Below are 22994 nucleotides of genomic sequence, written 5' to 3'. Positions count from 1 at the left end.
TGTTTCATAAGCCATCACATCAGTCAGACACTTTCTTAGTGAGCTGCTTTATTGGCAAATCTTCCCATTAGTGTGATCCTTCATTAGCTAGTCTTCCTTTTATCGAAACTCCTTATTAACGAGATTCTTTATTAGTCAGTTTCCTTGTTAATAAGATTCCTAGCGAGTGAGACGTTTGTTTGGAGGAACTTGCTGTTAGTGAGGCATTGTTTGCATGAGTTTAGCAACTAGACCCTTCATTAAGGACACTCCTCATTGACAGCACTCAGTGTTTGTGAAACTCCAGGCTAGAGGAACTTCTCAGTTATGAGTTACTTCACTAACATGTCATAGAATTACCCCTTTAAGTGGAATTAATCTTAGATTCTTATTTTTAGTCTTCTACTTGAAGACTAACTCCTTGGCACTTCGTAATTCTTTAAATTTCATCCAGACCCGATTTTAAATTGGGATAGGAAGTCAACTTAGCATCAATCTCTACTGACACAAAAACAGGCCCAGACACCTTTCACTCCCAGACCCTGTCAATGTGACCTCAATAGCTGTAACAGCAGTCCACTGATAGAGTCATAGAGATGTACAGCATGCAAACGGACCTTTGGTCCAACCCGTCCATGCTGACCCGATGTCCTAACTTAATCTAGTCCCATTTGCCAGCACTTGGCCCATATCACTGTAAACTCTTCTTTTTGATATACCCTTCCAGACGCCTTTTAAATGTTGTAATTGTACCAGCCTCCACCACTTCCTCTGGCAGCTCATTCCCTACACGCACCACCCTTTGTGTGAAAAAGATTCCCCTCAGGTCCCTTTCAAATATTTCCCCTCTCACCCTTTGGTTCTGGACTCCCGCACCCAGAGAAATCACTTTGTCCATTTACCCAATCCGTGCCCCTCATGATTTTCTAAACCTCTATAAGGTCACCCCTCAGCCTCCGACGCTCCAGGGAAATCAGCCCCAGCCTATTCAACCTCTCCCTATAACTCATACCCTCCAACCCTGGCAACATCCTTGTAAATCTTTTCTGAAGCCTTTCAGGTTTCACAACTAGGAAGCAGAAGTGCAGTACTTGGTATATTCTTCCTGAGAAAACAAGAATTATTTTTAAAAATCCAACATGCATTGAATATTTCTAGCCAATATTTATTGCTCATCAAAATCAGGTTTTCAGTTCACATTGCTGTGTACAAATTAACTGCAATGTTTCTTTTATCATGACCGTGACCATATTTTAAAAGTACTTTATTAGCAATAAAGCACTTTGGGTCGTCCCAAGGTTCTGAATCATATACAGGGATCCCTGATTTACAAACGTCCAACTTAAGAATGCTCATACAGATCATTCTGCTAAAGCGTGCATTTTGTTAATGTGAATTCGCTATAACATAATTAACGAATTGGGGACACTGTTTCTATAGTGTGAACTTTTGTGTATAACACGACCATGGCCCCATTAGTTTAAATAGTGCTGCTATTATGTGATTTTCTTATAACACAGGTTTGCACGAGAACAGAACAATAGCGTTATAGCAGAACTGACTGTACTTATGAATGTGTTCCATTACATGTTCATAACTTTAACGACCAGATATCCAAACATTTCCTGTACTTATGAATAGCTGCTTTCCATTGTCCTGTATTGTGTGCTGCCATGTGTACAAACCAACTTGTGAACAAACTCCAGAATGGAACCCATTTGCAAACCAGACACTCCCTGTATTGGAAATCACTATGGCAACTGTCACAATGTAGTTGCAGCTTCAGATCACCAGATGGCTCTATGAGGTAGGGTTCTTTGTTCCAACTCCGCCATCATTGTGCATAAGCTGCAACTATTAATTAATTGAACATGGGATTTTAAAACAAAATCACTCATAAATCATGGGTGATGCTGGCTGGCCCAGCTTTTCTTGCTCATCCCTTGTTGCCCTTGAGAAGGTGGTGGTGAGCTGCCATATTGAACTGCTGCAGTCCACGTACTGTGGATTGACCCACAATGCCCTTAGAGTTGGAATTGCAGGATTTTGACCCAGTGACATTGAAGAAATGGCAATAGATTTCCAAGTCAGAATGGTAAGTGGTTTGCAGGGATAGTTTCCAATGTCACAAATATCATAGCTCTTCTGGGAGTCAGTACAGACACAATGGGTGAAATAGCCTTTTTCTGTACTGTACAATTCTATGATTGGGTGAAATAGTTTTAAATGCAACCTTATTATTTTCAGGGATTGGGGAATTGAGAATTTTGTCTCATCAACTGTACTTGACAACATGAAAGAGAAAGATATCAGAAAGGCCATTAACTATCACCTTAAGAACAATCATAGCTTGATTGCACCAGGACAAAAGGTAATTCTTTATAACTGGCTATCCAAAGGTAAAAGTGAGTTTTTTAAAAATATCAATCTTTACTGCTTTCAACGCAATCACAGATGCTCTTTCTGCACGTACCCTTGAGGTTTTTTATGCCTTGTTTAAATACTGTTACATCCCAAAGTGCTCTCAGTTCTGACAAAGCATTCCCCATGTTAACTGTTTTCCTCCCTCCAATCATGCTGCCCGACTTGCTGAATATTTCCAACTTTTTCAGGTATCTATTTCAGATTTACAGCTTTCTTGGTCGTTTTGCTGTTTTATAAAGGTGTGCTGTTGCATAAGCCATGACTCAATGTGTAGCGCACTTGCCGTTTGGTCAAAACATTGTGGATCAGGTCCAATTCTGGAGACTTGAGAACAAGTAACTTGGTTGATGTTGCAGTGCAGTAATGAGGGCATGCTGAAGTGCTTAAGGTGCCATCTGTTGAATGAGTCATTAAACCAAGGTCCCTTCCTGCTCTCCGGAGATTTCATAGAATAGAATCCCTCCAGTGTGGAAACAGGCCATTTGGCCCAACAAGTCCACACTGTCCCTCCGAAGTGTAACCCATCCTGACCCATTCCCCTATCCACGACTCTATGTGTACACCTGATTAATGCACCTAACCTACACATCCCTGAATAATATAGTCAATTTAGCGTGGCCAATGTACCTAACCTGCACATCTTTAGATTGTGGGAGTCAACTGGAGGAAACTCGTGCAGACACGGGGGAACATGCAAACACCAGACGGACAGTGCCCCGAGACTGGAATTGATTCCAGGTCCCTGGCACTGTGAGGCAGCAGTGCTAACCACTGATCCAAGAGCACAGGAGTATTTCAAAGACTTGTGTTCTTCTTGTGTCCAAGAGAATCGATAGCTCTCAATTAAGAGAACAAGCAAAATAATTATCATTTATTTACACATTACGATTATGGAATCTTTTTACTGCACTGTGTACAATACTGATCACCATATGTATGGAAGGATATTAATGCATTGTGATTGGTGCGGGGCTTTACTAAACTGGACCTGTATAGGAGTTTAGATGAGTCAGAGGTGACTTCATTGAAACATGTAGGAACATGTGAAGAAGTTATTATCCCAAGTACAAAAGTTTCTAGTTTTATATTGAAGGGAAAATACTTCCCTTTACACTTTAATACTGTTGCTAAAGCAGGGCGGTGTAAAGTGTGAATGTTCTTTGCCTTCTAAGAATCAGTGAAATATTTATTTGTTACTTATTAAAGCCTCTTAAATATGTGTCTGAGTGACATTCCAGATCAAATCTGTATTCGTGAAGTATTAAAGGAGGAGAAAACAAACTTTTGCTGCTTTCTATGTTTCCATCTCCTGATGCTGTTAGCTCATTCCGAGTGTTTGGTTTTGCTGCCATTATTCATTCCTTGGTGATTTGTCCAAGTGGCCTTTCCTCATATGGGAACCTGGTCGTGAATGGTTGCTGTATTCAACTGTAGAGGGCATCACAATGAAGCCCTGTCATACCCAGAGAAAAAAACCCATAAAACCGGCAGATGACACATACTGGTCTGCCCCTCTTGTAATCAAGCTTCATCAAGGGCCGAAGGGCCTGTTCTGCGCTGTATTGAAATTAAGCTTCATTGTGTCCAAGGATCACAATTCTTTTTAAACTCGCTATTTTCTCCATTTGTCTCCACCTTAAATCCAGCCTGAGTTAATGGCCATCATCTGAAGGGCAAAATCTGAACTTTTATCCCTTAACCCAAGGTCATTGAGGCCTATTTAAAGGAATGAAAGACGTGTACCTAACAATATTCTTTTTCACAAAAGAAGTCACAAATACTTCAGACCAAGTGACCCTGTTTTGAAATGTTGTCATTGTTATAGGACAGGAATCCTAGCAAACAATTTCCACAAGACAGGCTCCCACAAACAACAACACGATAACTAACCAAGGTACCTTGATAAAATGTTGGCTGAGTGGTAAATATTGGCCACTACTGTACTTACCATGGAATCTTGTTTAATTCTCTTTGTGGAATATCTCACATCTCAATCAAAGGATGGCAACTTTGTCCCTGAAGAACATTAATGAAGGTTTCCCAACAATTGGCAATAGATTTATGATCATCACTAGACTCTTTAATTCCAGATATTTATTGAATTAAAAATTCACCATTTTCCATGGCAGGATTCAAACAGTTCACAGGGCATTATCTGGGTCTCTGGATTAACAAAACAGCAATAACAGCACTAGACTATCACCTCCTCTATCAGTCAGCCAATCATTAATGCGTGCCTGTAAAGTGCCTCTCATCCTAAGTGCTTCAAGTTAATCTTAGCACCAGTGCAGAATTATCCTTTATCTTGAAGCACCCTTCGATTTTTTTATCCATATACTGCATTTGAATAACACTTTTACAATCCCTCTATGGTCTCATACATCTCTAGGAAACTTTTCCTCCTTGACCTACAAGTCCATATCCTTTTAACCTCATCATGTGTTTGCCTTTTCTGCTGCTGTATTCCTCAATAAGAGACTTCAGTTGTGTATTTTCCTCCACTGCTTCTGCCTCTCTTTAGACATCCTCCTACTCAGCTGTGAAGTGATGTAGGAAATTCCACTGTAACCAGCACTATTAAGTTGAAGCTTGTTTGTAAAGAGTGCTTTAAACAAAATTGCTTTTTTGGGAAATGCAGTTTCAAAGCTGCATATTTTATAATTAGGTCATAAGTTTTAATTAAAGCTTCTCATATTGTAAGCCCAGTTAAGCATTTCAATATTTTTGTGTATGAAAGATTAAAGTTGATCAGCCCCTGAAATTGCTCATCATTATCTATCAGCCACTTTGTGATCCCCAGCGTTAACTGCAGACGTTCAGGACATTACATTTTAGGGAGGAAAACCAATTGTTCACAATATAAAGAATATCTTTGATAAATTGAGCTTCATGAATATACATCGATTATTTGATATTAAAACTCTTTTTTTTTGTAAAGCAGTTATTTAAATCCATGCAGCAAAGATAAAAGATAAAATGTATTCATCACATGGATTTTCCATTAATTTCTTTCAAATCAGAGGAAGTGTGCCTTGTTGTTTTATGGTAATAAACTCAACTGGATTAATTTGTTAAATAATGAAGTCATGGAATCAAAATGTGAAGATGGCAAATTAAATAGACATCTGAAAATTTAGAACTATAATTATGTCTGGGAAGGAAATGCTGAAAATCATGGTATATGCATTGAAGGAGAGAGTTATTGTAGGGTCTTTATAAACATGCAAGATTGAGTTTAAAGAGGAGGTAACCACAGGGCCACACCTGCTGCCAATGCATAACCTGATTTGCTGATAGGTGTTTTCTGTCATTGTACTGAATCACTAGTTGGAAAATTCCAGGCGGGATTCCCATTATTTTCCATTGAAAGTCTTTGACCATTTTTGATCAATGTTGCCACATGTGCAACGCTGTTGGGGACATCTTTTCATTAAAATAACTTTTCATGCCAGTATATTAAAATACACTCATTCTGTTTGAAGCAACTGATATCCACGGCACAAGTCCGGCTGAATTACCTGAACATACTGAGTGATCTTCGAGCATATGGAGGGAAAACCTTTAACGCAACCCTTCTGGTACGTAGGGAGAAACAGAAACTGGCTCATTTTTTTAAACTAGTCTTTTTTGTCATCTTTAATAAGTTTCTAATGAAATGCAACTTCTTCAACTGCAGGACAGCGAATCATTTATCACATTGTTGGTCGGAGCCAAATATGGTATCAGCGAAGTTGTTAACAGCAAACTCAATATTATAAACCAGTTAACAGACTTCAACAGCATCCAGAAGTTGGAATTGACCTTTGAGTATGAGAAGATCAGCGTGGTGAACATCTACCTGGTGGATGTGAAGGTAAAGGCTATTGATGCTAACTGCTTGCTTGAACAAGGACTTAGTACATTTTCTGATACGGGTGTTGTCTGGTCAAATCCTTGCTGCTGTGACCTGTGCTGCAGTAACATTTGTTCAGCAATTATTCCTATCCTCAGTTTGCTAATGTTTTGCAATGAAGTTACTTGCGGGTGACTCTTACCTTTGCTCACTGTCAATCAGACAGCAGATGGCTTTAGTACGTAGCCGCACTGGCACGTCCATGATCCCAACATCAATAGACCTGACTGCAATTTAACTCGGCCCTGAGCTAGGGAGGTCTCTGCATATTTCCAGCCAGGCCAGGCCAATCTGATCAAGCCCAGAAAGTGAAGTGAAGGAAAGGGAGGAGGTACTAAGGACATTTACCAAGGAAAGGTGGGATTTCTGCCTGTCTGCCAGCCCATCTTGCCTGTTTTCCCAGAATGCCAGTGACACTAATCTGCTGACACCGGAGTAATTTCCAAAGGCAGCAGTGACTAGGCCACTGCAGATCAGTGGAAGGCAGGCTCTTCGAGTCATAATTCCTGCCTCTCCAATTACAAATTAATTCTGTTCCTCTGAATCATTCAAGCAATTTCTCCAGCACGAGGTTAGACTGACTGGCTTCTAGCTCCTGGTTTATCCTTTGCTCCTTTTTGAATAACAGTACTACATTGGCTGTCCTCAAGTCCTCTGACTCTTCTCCTGGGCCAGACAGGTATAGAAAATTATTGCAACGTCCCTGATTTCGCCCCTTGCCTCACTCACCAACCTGGAATATACTTCATCCAGCCCTGGACATTTATCGAATTCTAAGCCAGACCACTCAGAGCTCTCTCTGTCAATGATAATTTATTTAATTGTATCACAGACCTTCTCCCTGATTTCTGTATGCATATTGTCCATTTCACAAGTGAGTACTGTCTGAAAATATTCTTTTGGAATCCTACCTACATCCTCTGACTCCCTGCCTTACTCTGTGGTCCCAATGGCACAACTCTTTTACTCTAAGTGTAAACCAGTTTAGGATTTCCTTCTATTTTAATTGTTAGTATCCCTTCATGTCACCAATTCTGGTCTCCTATTCTCCATTTTAAGTTCCCTCTTGAACATTCAGCACTCCTCTAGGATTTCAGCTGTTTTCAGTCCTGGATATCTGCCATAAGTATCTCTTTATTCTCTAAATCCATTGCTGTGTATCCTTAGATATCCAGTGCTCACAGGATTTAATGGTCCCACCCCTTCTTTTATTGGAACACGGTGGCCCTGTACTCTCCATATTTCCTTCTTGAATGCGCCCCATTTTTCTGTGACATGTTTGCCTGAAAGTTATAAGAAATTGTTGCATTTAAATATTAATGATTAATTGAACTCATCCCACTCCTACATTGGAACAGTGACTGTATCTGAAAAGTAATCCGTGTTTGTAAAGTGATGTCTAGTGGCTCTGAAATATGCTATATAAATGCAAAGTTTCCGTTCGGGAAGTTGGCAATAGTTAGTACTTGACAACACCAAGACATTTTTAATGATGAAGTTTAGGTTTTCATAATACAATCCACCTCTCCCATTCAGAAGAGGAATAAATCAAACCCCAGATATTATTCCAAATTGTAATAAATGTTGTTAGAAATTTGCAACGTTTTACATTTGCTTTCACTTCTCCTTTCTCTCTTTTTTTTGTCTGTATCCAAACAATTTTTCTTATTCTTTGTTTCTCTTTCTGAGCCCAATTTGACTAATTCACCTGCCTGCTCTATTGTCCCTGCTTCTTTCTCAATCCTTGAATTTCGTGGTTAAAGAAATAGATTGTTTTATCCAGTATTTGCCCAGATCTCAGATTCCCTGTTGCCCTCACTTATCAACTCGCAATTTCAGCATTGTACAACATTTTCATGCTATAGATGAAGGAAAACAAATGAGGGAAGACACTGCACCCAGCAAATTCAAGGAAGCTAATGCTGAGCAAAATCTTTAAAATGAGTGAGCTGATATCATTTTCAGGTTAGGTCTGTTAGTGGAAAAGTTTAATTACTGACTCTGTTTTTATTTACAGTCTCTGACGTTGGTACTGGAAACTCGTCATGCTAAAGACCTTGTGTATTTGATTGCTGGATATCATAGGCTATATGTGAACTCAACAGACTCCATATTCATCTGGCCTGGCAACTATCAAAGTCAGACAACTGAAGAAGGTAATACATTAGTCGTTTCTTTTTAAAATAAGAATCCCAGTTTTATTCCTGCCATACTTTTGCCCAAGAAACACAGAGAGTGATAGATGCCTGGAATGCAGAGGTAGTAGACAGGCACGATAGATTAATTTAAGGTGCATCTGGACAGATGTATGAGTAGGTGGGGAGCAGAGGGATATAGATGCTTAGGAATTGGGCGATAGATTTAGACAGTGGATTTGGATCGGCTCAGGCTTAGAGGGCCGAAGGGCCTGTTCCTGGGCTGTAAGTTTTCTTTGATCTTTGAAAGCAAACTTCCAAATGTGAATTTTGTTTCTATTGTCACTACCCCCAGGCAGAACTATGTTTTCTCTGCCATTTGTTAACATTCCAAATCCGACAAGGATGTTCTGAATACTGATTGAATCCTTGGTTAATGTCAGCTTTTATTAAGTGGCAACCTTTACATCCTGTGTGAAAGTTGCAGTTTCAAGTAACACTTGAAGACTCTCTCACTGACTGGATGCTGAACATTAAGACTTGGGAAAGCTTAGATAATTCTGTCTACTATTTGGAAAAAAGGGAAGGGGTTTCTCCTGGCATCTTGGTCTGTTGTACCAGACTTGGTGTAGTGCAACGTGACAAGATTAATTATTGGCCACAGAGAAAAGGCATCTCTAGGTAGATTGAATCTCCTATCCAGTTTTAAAGGGAGATGAGTGGGTCTGAGACTAATATTTTATAATTTAAAAAGGGCAATTATGTATGCTCGAAAACTGCACACCTAAGATGAACTGGGACACTAAGTTCAGGAACAGACTGATATAGAAGTAAAGGTTAGATATTTAAGGGATATTTCAAAATAGTATATTTAAGAGTAAATATATTCCTACTGTAAAAAAGAAGTTGCAAAGGAAGAACAAACCATCTATGGCCAACTTAAGAATTTAAGGAAGGTACTGAGATTAAGGAAGAAGTATAATATGATTAGCAGATCAGATATTGGACAGAAGATAAGGAATGGCACAGAATGACAAAAAGATGAATCAAGGGAAAGAAATTAGAGTATGAGAGGATGCTAACTAGAAAAGGAAGAACAGATAATGTGTTTTTACTAGTATTTAGAAAGGAAAAGATTAAGTAAGGTGAGTGGTCCTCCTGATAGTGAGAATGGGGAGAAATTAATATATAATAAATAAATGGCAGTTGAATTAAACAAATATTTGCTTCTGTCTTCACTATAGAAAATACAAAAACACTCTAGTAATAGCTGTAAATCAAAGGGAGAGAGAAACCTGGTGAAATTACAATTAAGAGGGAAGTGTGATGAAGCCAACAGGTAGACCTCTGGGCTGACAGGCTTTCAGGCCCATTTGGACTTCATCCTGGGTCCTTAAACAGAGGGACCAATGTGAAAGTCGAAGCATTGATGTTGATTTTCCAAAGTTTCATAGATTTGGATAAGGTTCTATTGGACTGAAGTGTAGCAAATGTTATGTCATTATTCAAGAAGGGAGGGAAAGAGGAAACAATTGACTTGTCACAGGGTAGGTGTTAGAATCATTATTGAGGAGCTTATAGCTGGACGCAACTCTAGCTATTTGGGAAGAATCAGCATTATTCTGTGAAAGGGAAATCGTGCTTAATCAATTTATGTCAATCTTTGAAGTGTTAGCCTATGCTTTGGATAATGGAACCTGTAGAGATACTATACTTGGGTTTTCAGTGGGATTTGATGTGCCACATAAAAGATTATTGCACCAAATAGGACCCAAATATTAACATATTTGAATTGATAGAAGATTGGCTGGGTTCAAGTCACATCTGCTCCAGAGATGTGTAATAACATCACTGAGCAGGTTAATTAAAAATATCTAGAAGATTGACTGGCTGACAGAAAGAGAGAATGTATTTGAAAACGCTCTCTTTCTGATTGGCAGGATGATGAGTCCCAGAAGAATCTGTGTTGGGGCCTCAGCATTGAGAACAATGATTTAGATATGGGGAGGAAAGCCATGGCAGCTAAACTTGCAGATGACTCAAAGATGGGCGAGGAAGTATGTTGTGAAGAGGACATAAGGAGCTTTCAGATGGGTGTCAATCAATTGAATGAGCGCCCAAAAATTAGATTCTAGATTGGAGTGGTGCTGGAAAATCACAGCAGTTCAGGCAGCATCCGAGGAGCAGGAAAATCGACGTTTCGAGCAAAAGCCTGATGAAGGGCTTTTGCTCGAAACATCGATTTTCCTGCTCCTCAGATGCCGCCTGAACTGCTGCGCTTTTCCAGCACCACTCTAATCTAGAATCTGGTTTCCAGCATCTGCAGTCATTGTTTTTCCCCCGCCCAAAAGTTAGGCCAATGTAGTATAATGTGGAAAAATTATTTAGTTTGCAAGCAGAATAAAAATAAAGCAGAGTATTACTTAAAGTAAGAACAACTGCACCATTTCAAGGAGCAGAGATATCTATATGTGATAGTGCATGATTCACAAAATGTTAGTTTGCATGTGCAGCACATAATTATGAAGGCTAATGGAATGTAAACATAAAGGTATTTTGCTTCAATTATCCAGGGAATTGATGACAGTACAGCTCTAATATTTCATGTAGTTTTGGTCTTCTCAATTAAGGAAGACCATAAATGTTTTTAAAACAGTTCAGAGGAGCTTTCTGAGATTGATACCTGGAATGTGCAAGTTGTCTTATGAGAAAAGGTTGGGCAGACTGCCTTGTTTCCTTTGGAGTTTAGAAGTGCAATCCTTGACAAGTTGGAAATGGAAATGGCCTGTCCTCTTGTGGGTGAATCAAAAATTAGAGGTCACAGTTTTTAAAAGAATACAATCTTTTAGAGCAGAGATGAGTGGGTGGCACGGTGGCACAGTGGTTAGCACTGCTGTCTCACAGCGCCTGAGACCCGGGTTCAATTCCCGACTCAGGCGACTGAATGTGTGGAGTTTGCACGTTCTCCCCGTGTCTGCGTGGGTTTCCTCCGGGTGCTTTGGTTTCCTCCCACAGTCCAAAGATGTGCGGGTCAGGTGAATTGGCCATGCTAAATTGCCCGTAGTGTTAGGTAACGGGTAAATGTAGGGGTATGGGTGGGTTGCGCTTCGGCGGGTCGTTGTTGGGCCAAAGGGCCTGTTTCCACACTATAAGTAATCTAATCTTCAGGAGTGTTTTTCTTTCAGATGGTTGTTGGGGCTGCGGTCATTAAATCCTTTTTAAGGCAAAAGTATTTTGCCTTATAAATATTTGTTAAGCAGGAGAATGAAAGGTTATCACATGGAAGTGGGGAAATGGAATTTAAAGCACAAATAGATTAATTATGGTTGTATTGATTGGCAGAGAAGATTTTATTGTCCAAGTGACTCACATCTGTCCCCAAGTAGTATGGGCTTACATAGTCATAAAGCCCTACCTCTTCTCTTCGCTTTCCGTTCAGTCAATTTCCTGGATGTAAAGGCTCAGTTCCTTTTCTCAGTGTACATTTCCTGCTATGATATATCATCCACACAGTCAGTAAAGATAAAAGGCAGCTCACCCACCATCCTCTCAAGGGCAATTGGGGATGGGCAATAAATGTTGGTCATCCAGCAATGCCCTCATCACATGAATTAATGTATGAAAAAACACAGTGTAAAGGACAGGAGGACTCTTCTCTCAGACCCTTTGAGATGTGAGCAGATTATTAGAAATCGAGGTTAACGGACTGTTCAGCTCCTGTGGGTGTTGTACCTAAGGGATGGTAACAATTTTCATGTCCAAGACAACCCTTCCATTAGACTGATCAGTTCTGTGGAGCACTAGCGAGGTTTGTGATTATTGGCATCACTTTCAGACAGTGACTCTTTGCAATGAAGTTATGATAGAAAATAAACTCATGTCAGTTTAAACACGTTTCCCTCTCAGAATGATATCAGTAGCAGTGATCTGAGAGAGATGAGTGAATCACAGTTGAGACACAACTCACATTTTCCAATGGCATTGCTCACTCTGACTTTATGCCAGTTCGGTGAGTTTCAGTTGCTGATAGGTCTTGTTAAAATTCCAGAATGTAGGAACTTACATTTTATCATATGTATCCGTAGGATCAAGAAAGTGTTGAAAGCTTATTCAAGGAATGTCTCAATCAGAAATATTGATCAAGAAATAGGATATCAAATTTTACTTACTGTAAAAGTTACTACTTTTCCTTTTAAATCATGAATAATAGCCTGGCACTGTATTTGAGTGGTGTCCTGAAGCTGAATGAACACGTACAATTGGTATGACTTCAATATTGAAACTTTAACAGTTAAAGGCTCCACCCCAGGTATTTCCTTCAACTAACTCCTTGCAGACAGGAATATCCTGTTTTCGTGAAGAAACTTATCCAAACAAACATTTTCAAGCAAAATAAATAACTTAAACAGAAAGGAAGAGCATAGAAGTTAATCATTGAAGTTTTTATAATTTTTTGTAATTCATTAATGGGATGTCAGTTATTGCCCATTCCTAATTTCCAGGAGGGCATTTTAAGATGGCAGAATTCAGTTTTTAACAAAATATTAGATGGTTCCTTCATCTGATCTTAGATGTAACTTTTTTACTGTGCAGGTGACGAAGCCCAAGGATTAAGTGATTCAGAGTCATCATCAGACATTCAATCTATAGATAACCACAAATTGAGAAATGGATTCATAGGGCCTCTGACTGAAGAAAATGAGGACATTGAGAACTCGGAAAGTGAGGCTACAGACAGTGACTGCTTACAGGAGAATATCCAGGAAGAGACCAGTTGCAGCACAGGGGATGTGTCTGATCTGAATGATGAAGCAACAAGTCAGGGAGGAGACTTTTGTGATAGAAGCTGTTCTGCTGACTCTATGGACGAACTGCAAACGGAGACTTCAGCTCCACACTCACATGGTGAGATTTCTGAAGATGATGACAAAGATTCTAACACTGAAGAGAGTGATGGTGAGCCAGTTACAAAGAAGCACTGTACCATGGAATTGAAAGACAGTTTTGAACAACCTTCAGCAGACTCCTTAGCCTCTACTCCGACCCTTTCTAAATGCTTTGCACGTTTTACAAAGGTGGTTTGCTCTATTCCTGACCTCAGCCAAAGTGAGAACCCATGCACTGCAGAAGTTTGCAACCAGTGCCCCAGGAACGAGGACGACAGTTATGCAGAAGGGGACAAGTCTTGGAATTTGACAAGTCATGGCCTGCTCACTGAGTTACCACCTGCTATTGATGGGGACTTATACAGTGAGGTCCTCACTATCCCGATTCTGGCTCCTCCCCCTGATGAATTTTTCGATGCAGCTGAAAAGGTTACTCATCTGGAAGGTTCAGGTGACATCAAATTCAGTGAAACTGAAGCAGGTAGGTCTGACAGATGACAATCAGGTTTCCACTTGCTTCCATTTACCCCATACAACAAATTAAATGAAATCCAAAATATATTTGAACACATTTTCAAACATACTTAAGAATGATGAATAATTAAAATATATTCTGTGTTTATTTTAATTCACTTATTACATGTTACCAATGCACCTTTATATACCTGACTGGTGATGACACATGAGGAACAGGTACTGAGTTCCAGTGATGTGAAGAATCTGAATTAAACAGGCAATGATGAAATTATTGCCATCCCCACAAGTTAAAAATTGCATCTTCAGAAAAATTCAATTTAGTCCCATTGTTGAGCTCATTTGAAAAAGTCAATTTTAAGTAATTGACATATCTGAGAATTACAAAGCTTTTAATCTCGAGACAATTAATCCCTGGTAAAGTCATTCAGTTTCTAAAGAAATAAACAGATAAAACAATTTAAGAAAATTATACTTCACTAAAAATAGAAGAATTCACTAAAAAATCTTTCTCCAAATTAAAACTTTTTACCCTTGGTATGCCTTTGATCATTTTCCAGACCAGTTTAGTGAAATCGTGGTCACTATTATGGAAGTACTTTCCTGCTGATACTTCTTGAATCTGCCCTGCTTAGTTTCCAAAACCAAAATCTAGAACAGCCCTTGATCATCACAAAAAGGGATGAGAACAATGTTCCCTAATGGAGAGCCAGTTTGACTTTGGTGGTGGGAAAGTTTTTTGAAATGATAATCTGGCTCAGAATTAACAGTACTAGGATAAGTGTGAGTTATGTAAAGCAAGCATCAATTTAGAGCATAGAGAAATACAGCACGGAAACAGACTGTTCAGTCCAACTTGTCCATGCCAACCAGCTATCCTAAATTAATCTAGTCCCATTTGCCAGCACTTGGCCCATATCCCTCGAAACCCTTTTTATTCATATACCAATCCAAATGCCTTACAATTGTACCAGCACTTCCTCTGGCAGCTTATTCCATACACACACCACTCTCTGCATGACAAAATTGCCCAGTAGGTCCCTTTTACGTCTTTCCCCTCTCACCTTAAGCCTCTGCCCTCCAGTTTGGACTCTACAACCCTGGGGAAAATTCTTGTCTGTTTACCTATCCATGCCCACCATGATTTTATAAACTTTGATAACATCACCCTCAGTTTCTAATGCTCCAGAGAAAATAGCCCCAGCCTATTCAGTATGTTTAAAGGCAGATAATTTTTACATAACTTGTATAAGAGGGAATAAAGAGGATTGTTGAGGGTAATGCAGTTAATGTAATGTATATAAAGTGTTTGATAAGGTATCCTGATCCCTGATGAAGGGCTTATGTCCGAAACGTCGAATTTCCTGTTCCTTGGATGCTGCCTGACCTGCTGCGCTTTTCCAGCAACACATTTTCAGGTTTGATAAGGTATCCCAAAGTAGGTTTGCTGTCAAATTTGAAAACCTTGGAATACATAAAAATGAAATGTCTGAGGGACTCTAAATGGGTAGCAGTAATTACACTTTTTGGACTGGAGGGAGAAAGTGATCACTGCTGTTTCCCATGGTTAAAAAATAGGATCACTGTTTTTCTTGATAAATTTTAGACTTCAGTGTAAGCTTTAAGAGGATATGAAATGGCTGTGAAATGGACAGACATGTGGCAGATGACATGTAATGGATTTAATATTTTTATATGGTGAGTGTGTTCGATCCAGAACGTGTTACCTGAAGGTGTGGTGGAAATAGATGTAATCATGGCTTTCAAGAGATAACGGGTGTAGGAAAGATTTATAAGATTGGTCGCAGGTATAAGGGATTCAAATTTGATCAGCAGGGTTGTACAAGTGAGACTGTTCACCTTCAAGAAGTGATGTTGAAAGGAAGAGCGATCTAGACAGGGCAGATACAAAAAAAAATTTAAAATGACTGGTGAAGTAACAGAAGAGAACATGGAAAACCTTAATATGCAGTTGGTGGTGGTGGAGGAAGATTCAGTAATGTCTTTGAAAAGAGAGTTGATAGTAAAAGTTAAAAATCACACAACAGTGTGTTAAAGTCTAACAGGTTTATTTGGAAGCACTAGCTTTTGGAACGCTGCTCCTTCATCAGATGGTTCATCACAACCACCTGATGAAGGAGGGTCGCTCCGAAAGCTAGTGCATCCAATTAAACCTGTTGGACTATAACCTGGTGTTGTGTGATTTTTAACTTTGTACACCCCAGTCCAACTCATTGATAGTAAAAAGGAGACCAATGGTAGTAGTTGATCAGTGAATGGGATAAGGTTATAAGGTTGTAAAGAATAGTTGAAAGGCTGAGAGTTGGGAGTGTTTAGAAAAAAAACTGGGTGATCAAAAGCCAGGCGAGAAGTGTAAAAAGAACAGGAGAATGAACTAACCAGGAATTTAAAAGAAAATCTGAAAAGTTTTTAAATTTGTGAAGAAAGGAAGTGGGTGGCTAAAATAGATGTTGGTCCCTTGGAGGAAGAGACAGGAGAAATTATTATTTGTACCCATCTTCACAGTAGACTACACAAATACATAGGAGAACTGTTGATTAATCAAGGAGCTAACAAGGGTGAGGAATGTAAAAGTGATTAATATTAGTGGAGGAAATGAATTAGAGAAACTTAAGAGACTAAAAGCTAACAAATCCTAAACTCTCTTGATCTACATCCTGGGATTTCAAAAGAGGTAGCTATAGAGATAGTGGGTGCAAAAGTTATGATTTTGCAAAATTCCATTTTAAAAACACCAGTCCAGCATATTCGAAGTAGGCAAATGTAACATTGCTCTTCAAGAAAGAAGGGAGAGGGAGAACAGGGTAGTTATCCTGACAACAGTTGCTGGGAAAATGTTGGAAACTATCATTAAGGAAGTCATAATAATGCATTTAGAACAATATAAAAGGATAAGACAGCACCAACATGGTTTTATGAAAAGGAAATGGTTTAATTAATTTATTAAAGCTTCTTGAGGATGTGATTACTGCTGTCCATTTTATTCTTGATTGAGTGACAGGAAACAGATTTTCATCTAGAGTGAGGTTTACAATAGTGCTCCCCTTTGGTTGACACTGGGGATTTTTTTTGCAGGAGATATTTTCAAAGCTTGCAGATGTTACAAAATTCAGAAGAATTATAGATGTAAGAAGACAGTTCAGAAAACATTGACAACTTAGTGACGTGGGCATTTAGGGCAGATAAATTCAATGTAGAAAGGTGTGGGTGGTGCAGTTTGGTAGGAAAGAAATGGGCAGACAATATAAGATCTCCTTCCTATCGGAAAGTTGAAAGGGTTCAGAAATGATTTACAAGAATGTTGCCAGGGTTGGAGATTTTGAGCTATAGGGAGAGGCTGAATAGGCTGGGGCTGTTTTCCCTGGAGCAGCGGAGGCTGAGGAGTAAATTTATAGAGGTTTACAAAATCATGAGAGGCATAATCGGATAAATAGACAAAGTTTTTTCGCTGGTGGGGGAGTCCAGAACTAGAGGGCATAGGTTTAGGATGAGAGGGGAAAGATATAAAAGAGACCTAAGGGACAACTTTTTCACGCAGAGGGTGGTACATGTATGGAATGAACTGCCAGAGGAAGTAGTGGAAAGATTGGGTTGGGATATCTGGTCGGCATGGACGAGTTGGACCAAAGGTTTGTTTCCTTGCTGTACATCTCTATGACTGTGATTCTATAAGAGATACGATTTTTAATGTCTGCAGGAGCAGAAAGAACCAGTTGTTTGTCTGCATAATTCATTAATGGAGCCATGACAAGTAGAAAGAGCTGTTTATGAAGTATGCAGTAATCGGGTCTTCATTAATACGGATATAGGGGTCAAGAGCAGGGAGGCTATTCTGAACCTATACAGGATACTGGTTATATCTCATTTGGAGGATGGCATACAGTTCTGGGTGCCACACTTTTAGAAGGATATGAATGCATTGGACAGAGTACAGAAAGGCCTATGAGAATAGTTTCAGTGATGAGAAATTTCAGCTGTGAAGATAGATCCGAGAGGTTGAGACTGTTTTGCTGGAGAGGAGAAGGCTGTTGGGAGATTTGATAGAAGTTTTGGAAATTGTGAGTGGTGTGTACAGAATAGACAGGGAGAAACTTGTGCCTGCTCTTAAAGGGATTGAGAACCAGAGGGTACACCTTCAAGGCATTTTGCAAAAAAAGCAAAAAGTGAGAAAAATGAAATTCATGCAGCACATAGTTAGGATCTGGAATGCACTGCCTGGAAGTGTGATGGAGGGAAGGTGAATTAAAACGTTCGAGAGGGCATTGAACAATTATTTAAATTGAAAACAAATGTGCGGCATTGTGGAGAATAGGCAGGAGTCTGACACTAGGATAAAAACGCTCAGACATCCAGTGCAGACTCAATGGGCCAATTGGGTATCCATCTGTACCATGACAATTCTGTGATTCCGTGTGGATGAGAAATTATTCACTTTCATAGTAAGAATGGCAAAGTAAATCTGTAAAATGTTTGAATATTCGTGTATAGAGAGACTTGGGTGTACTGGTGCATGGAACTCAGAAAGTTATCATGCAGGTACAGAAACAATTAAAGTAAAGGCTCTTTTACTTTTTTGTAAGGTGATGGGAGTATAAGGATAAGGAAACAGAGGAGAATAAATTTTATCGAGAATTAAGGACTAAAAATGTCCCCAGTATTGTTGATATTCTGAGCTGTGGTTTTGACAGACACTTATCCTTCTGGAAATCGAAATACAATACATTCATCAGTTCCCTTTTATCCATGGGACATGTTCCTTCCTCAAAGAACTCTAATAGATTGGTTAAATGTGATTTCCCATTCACAAAACCACGTTGATGTACCTGATTATTGAGAGTTTATCCAAGTGGCCTGTTATAACTTCTTTATAACTTCTGACATTTTCCCTGATGTTAAGCCTGTTATTCCCTGCTTCCTGCTCTCCTCCCATTTTGAGTAAAGAAATTACAATTAACTGTATTCCAGTTTAATAGAATTTTTTCCTGAATCTCAGGAAATATAGATAATTAAAACTAAGGCAACAACTATCTCACTGTGTGTTGGGGGGTGGGGTGGAAGGGAGGTCCCCGAATTACGAACATCCAAGTTAGAGACACTAATGTATTCAAACATGATGCCGGGATGTATTAATTTTAATTTTAAAGATCTGATAGATGGAAGTTACTTACAAATGGTTATTTTACATTTTCCTGCATCGCACTCTGACTAGTCATTTCTTTTAATATTCTTGAATAAAGTCCATCAGGACCTGGGCACATGATGGAGGGCTTATGCCCAAAACATCGATTCTCCTGCTCCTCGGATGCTGCCTGATGTGCTGTACTTTCCAGCACTACATCCTCGACTCTGATCTCCAGCATCTACAACTCCTAGATCTACAACTGTCCAAATTGTGAAGGAGGGAGTCGGCCATCATGAATCACAGCAACATTCTAGTAAAGCTTGACCTGTTGAACCTAAGCAGAGCAAGCAGAAGTGCCATTTCCTTGTGACATAAGTGGTTGGCTCCTAACTGCAACATAGCTTTCATTGAAAAAAAAAGACATGTTGTTGAGCAGCTGAAATTGTCATTAACCGTGTAACATTCCTTGTTGCCAAGCAGCCAAACCCTAGTTCAGTCTACTGTCTCAAAGAGAGCTGAACCTGTAGACTATGTAGGAAGATAGTGTTGTAACTATCGTCAGGATAGTGGACATTTAGCAGCATGATATTCTAGGTATGGTTGCAGAACAAGAGTACATTTGTGATTTTGGTATATCTTCCCATTGAGGCACAATACTGGCAAGGGCACAAGCATTTAACCAATGAATCCTTGTTCCATTGAAAAATCCACTTATAAAAATTCACCCTAATGTGCCCCTAGAATCACTGGAATAAATCATTTCAAGGGGCAACTCTAGTACAAAAAATACATTTGATACGCTGATCATAAAATAGAAAGGAAGATAGAAACTTGAGGTTTTGCTCCTTATCCATTATTCAATTCATTTTATTTAAGATAGGGCAGTTCTTCTTTGTATAGCTCTATTGGTATATTCAAGAACTTATTTTAATACAGGTTGAAAATCAATTAACAATAGAGGCCAGTGATTACATGTATATGCTAAGAGTCATGTAGATGAAAATTAAACTGCTCTGTTGACTAGTCACTGTTGTTTGATGTTTGGAGAAAGGATAAACAATATGTCAACAAATTAAATATTTTCTTTTGTTTTCTTGGTAGGGTTGGAGTCTGCTAAAATTAAGGGGATTGAAGCAAAACAAAATGTGCAGATAAGTCCAAGTCTTTTTGGCACAGGACTGGACATCAAATCTGTTGAATGCATCAAAGGTAAACCAGAAGAAATAAAATACACAACCACAGGAAAAAGACATTTTGCATCTGATGACGTATATGATGTAAAAGCTGTTCAATTGCAGCGTCATTCAAACAAACATGGAGATCGTATGCGTTGTAATGAAAAGAAACATGTTAAGACAAAAATGCATCGATGGAATGCTCTTTCTTCTTTGACAAGTATCGAAAATGAACCTGCCTTGTTGGAAACTAAGCCTATTGGTCCATTAACATCCATTTCCACCTGTGCCAATAAAAAGGTCCAATCAGATTTAATGGAAATGGAGCCAGATACAGAGGACCAGGCCATGCTACAAAATTCCATATAATTTGATATGAGTTGATACCAAATAAGCAATCTTCTCCAGAGAGCTCTCGAAATGAAAATATTATGTCTGTTGTGGTTCTGCTCGCCGAGCTGGAAGTTTTTGCTGCAAACGTTTCGTTCCCTGGCTAGGGAACATCATCAGTGCTGTTGGAGCCTCGTGTGAAGCGCTGCTTTGATGTTTCTTCCGGTATTTATATTGGTTTGTTCTTGCCGCTTCCGGGTGTCAGTTTCAGCTGCAGTGATTTGTATGTGGGGTCCAGGTCGATGTGTCTGTTGATGGATGTTCTTGCCATTTCCGGGTGTCAGTTTCAGCTGTAGTGGTTTGTATATGGTGTCCAGGTCAATGTGTCTGTTGATGGAGTTTGGGGATGAATGCCATGCTTCTAGGAATTCTCTGGCTGTTCTCTGTCTGGCTTGTCCTATATAGTGGTGTTTTCCCAGTCAAATTCATGTTGCTGGTTGTCTGAGTGTATGGCTACTAGAGATAGCTGGTCGTGTCGTTTTGTGGCTAGCTGATGTTCATGGATGCGGATTGTTAGCTGTCTTCCTGTTTGTCCTATATTGTGTTTTGTGCAGTCCTTGCATGGTATTTTGTAAACTACGTTAGTTTGGCTCATGCTGGGTATTGGGTCCTTTGTCTAGTGAGTTGTTGTCTGAGCGTGGATGTTATGAGTCCTAAGGGTCGCAGTAGTCTGGCTGTCAGTTCTGAGACGCTCCTGACGTATGGTAGAGTGGCTAGTCCTTTTGGTTGTGGCATGTCCTCGTTCCTCGGTCTATCCCTTAGGCATCTGGTGATAAAGTTGCGTGGGTATCCGTTTTTTGGCGAATACCTTGTATAGATGTTCCTCTTCCTCTTTTCGCAGTTCTGGTGTACTGCAGTGTGTTGTGGCCCTTTTGAATAGTGTCCTGATGCAGCTTCGTTTGTGTGTGTTGGGGTGGTTACTTTCATAGTTTAAGACTTGGTCTGTGTGTGTTGGTTTCCTGTGTACCCTTGTGGTGAATTCTCCGTTGGGTGTTCTCTCTACTAACACGTCTAGGAATGGGACTTTGACTGGGAAAACACCACTATCATAGGACAAGCCAGACAGAGAACAGCCAGAGAATTCCTAGAAGCATGGCATTCATCCCCAAACTCCATCAACAGACACATTGACCTGGACACCATATACAAACCACTAGAGCTGAAACTGACACCCAGAAACGGCAAGAACATGCATCAACAGACACATCGACCTGGACCCCACATACAAATCACTGCAGCTGAAACTGACACCCGGAAGCGGCAAGAACAAACCAATATAAATACCGGAAAGAAACATCAAAGCAGCGCTTCACACGAGGCTCCAACAGCACTGATGATGTTCCCTAGCCAGGGAACGAAACGTTTGCAGCAAAAACTTCCAGCTCGGCGAGCAGAACCACAACAACGGATACCCGAGCTACAAATCTTCAATCAGATTTTAAATATTATGTCTGCCCACGTGTGTCTGTGCATAAGTGCATTTGTGTATGTGTGCAGGGTGTGTGTGTGTGTGTGTGTGTGTGTGTATGCGTGCGTGTGCGTGCTGAGGTAAGAAGGTGCTGCCTTGAGACTGTAGATAAAGTAGGCAGTGAAAAGTAATAAAAATATAAGAATTTTCCTTTAGCATCTATCTCACGTTCTGTTGTTTGATATTAGCATTAGATACTTTAAGCTGTAGAATGTTTCAGTCTTTGAATTTGACATTGTTTGTTGCAATAGAAAATATATGGTATTAAAGAATTCTATTTCCACATTACAGTGTTAAACAGTGATCATTGGATTTCCTCAGGATGGCGGGAGGCAGGTTGCAGTATCTATCACTTGCTGGGTTTACAAGAAAGGCATTCTTAGTTAGTTGATATATTTGTGTAATTTCTATCTGAATCGAAAGAGGCTAGGATTTTAGGATACAGAGCTTAAATGGGCAATGCTGCGAAAGATCATTAATTCTCTCAGTGGTTTATAACAACAGAAAAACTTAAATTATCACCTCACCAATTCTTTTGACGTGCCAATGCTGATTATATCAAGATAGAAGCCATCATTTGTCACATACAAGGCTATAAAAATTCTAAGTTTCTTTGTAATTATACACATGGTCTGGGACTAATTTCTTGATGCACAGCACCGAAAGAGCTCTTGAACACAATTATGTTATACTGAGGCTAACAATTTGCCCATCATTAAAACTATGGTATTGAAAATTGTCACTTGCAATTCTGGGTCTCCAGTTTCCCTACAATTATCAGTCCCTGGATGGGGAGTGTTGGTTTAAGGAATCACCTTTGTGATAATGGATGCCCAAGACAGCTATAAATCAGAAAATTTTCCTTGTTTTTTCTTTTAATGGTTCAAAACTCAAACAACCTTGAATAAAAAAGCAACAAAGACTATACTTTCACAGAAGCACATTGTTGTATGTACAGAGAAAGTCATACTTTCAAACATTTTATTTTCTCTTTCAGCTTTAATTCACATAAACTGATCTTTGCTCCT

This window comes from Hemiscyllium ocellatum, chromosome 11, assembly GCF_020745735.1.
Source record: "Hemiscyllium ocellatum isolate sHemOce1 chromosome 11, sHemOce1.pat.X.cur, whole genome shotgun sequence".
In the NCBI taxonomy this organism is placed as follows: Eukaryota; Metazoa; Chordata; class Chondrichthyes; order Orectolobiformes; family Hemiscylliidae; genus Hemiscyllium; species Hemiscyllium ocellatum.
The sequence above is the reverse complement of the archived record's forward strand: the minus strand, read 5'-3'. Positions refer to the sequence as shown.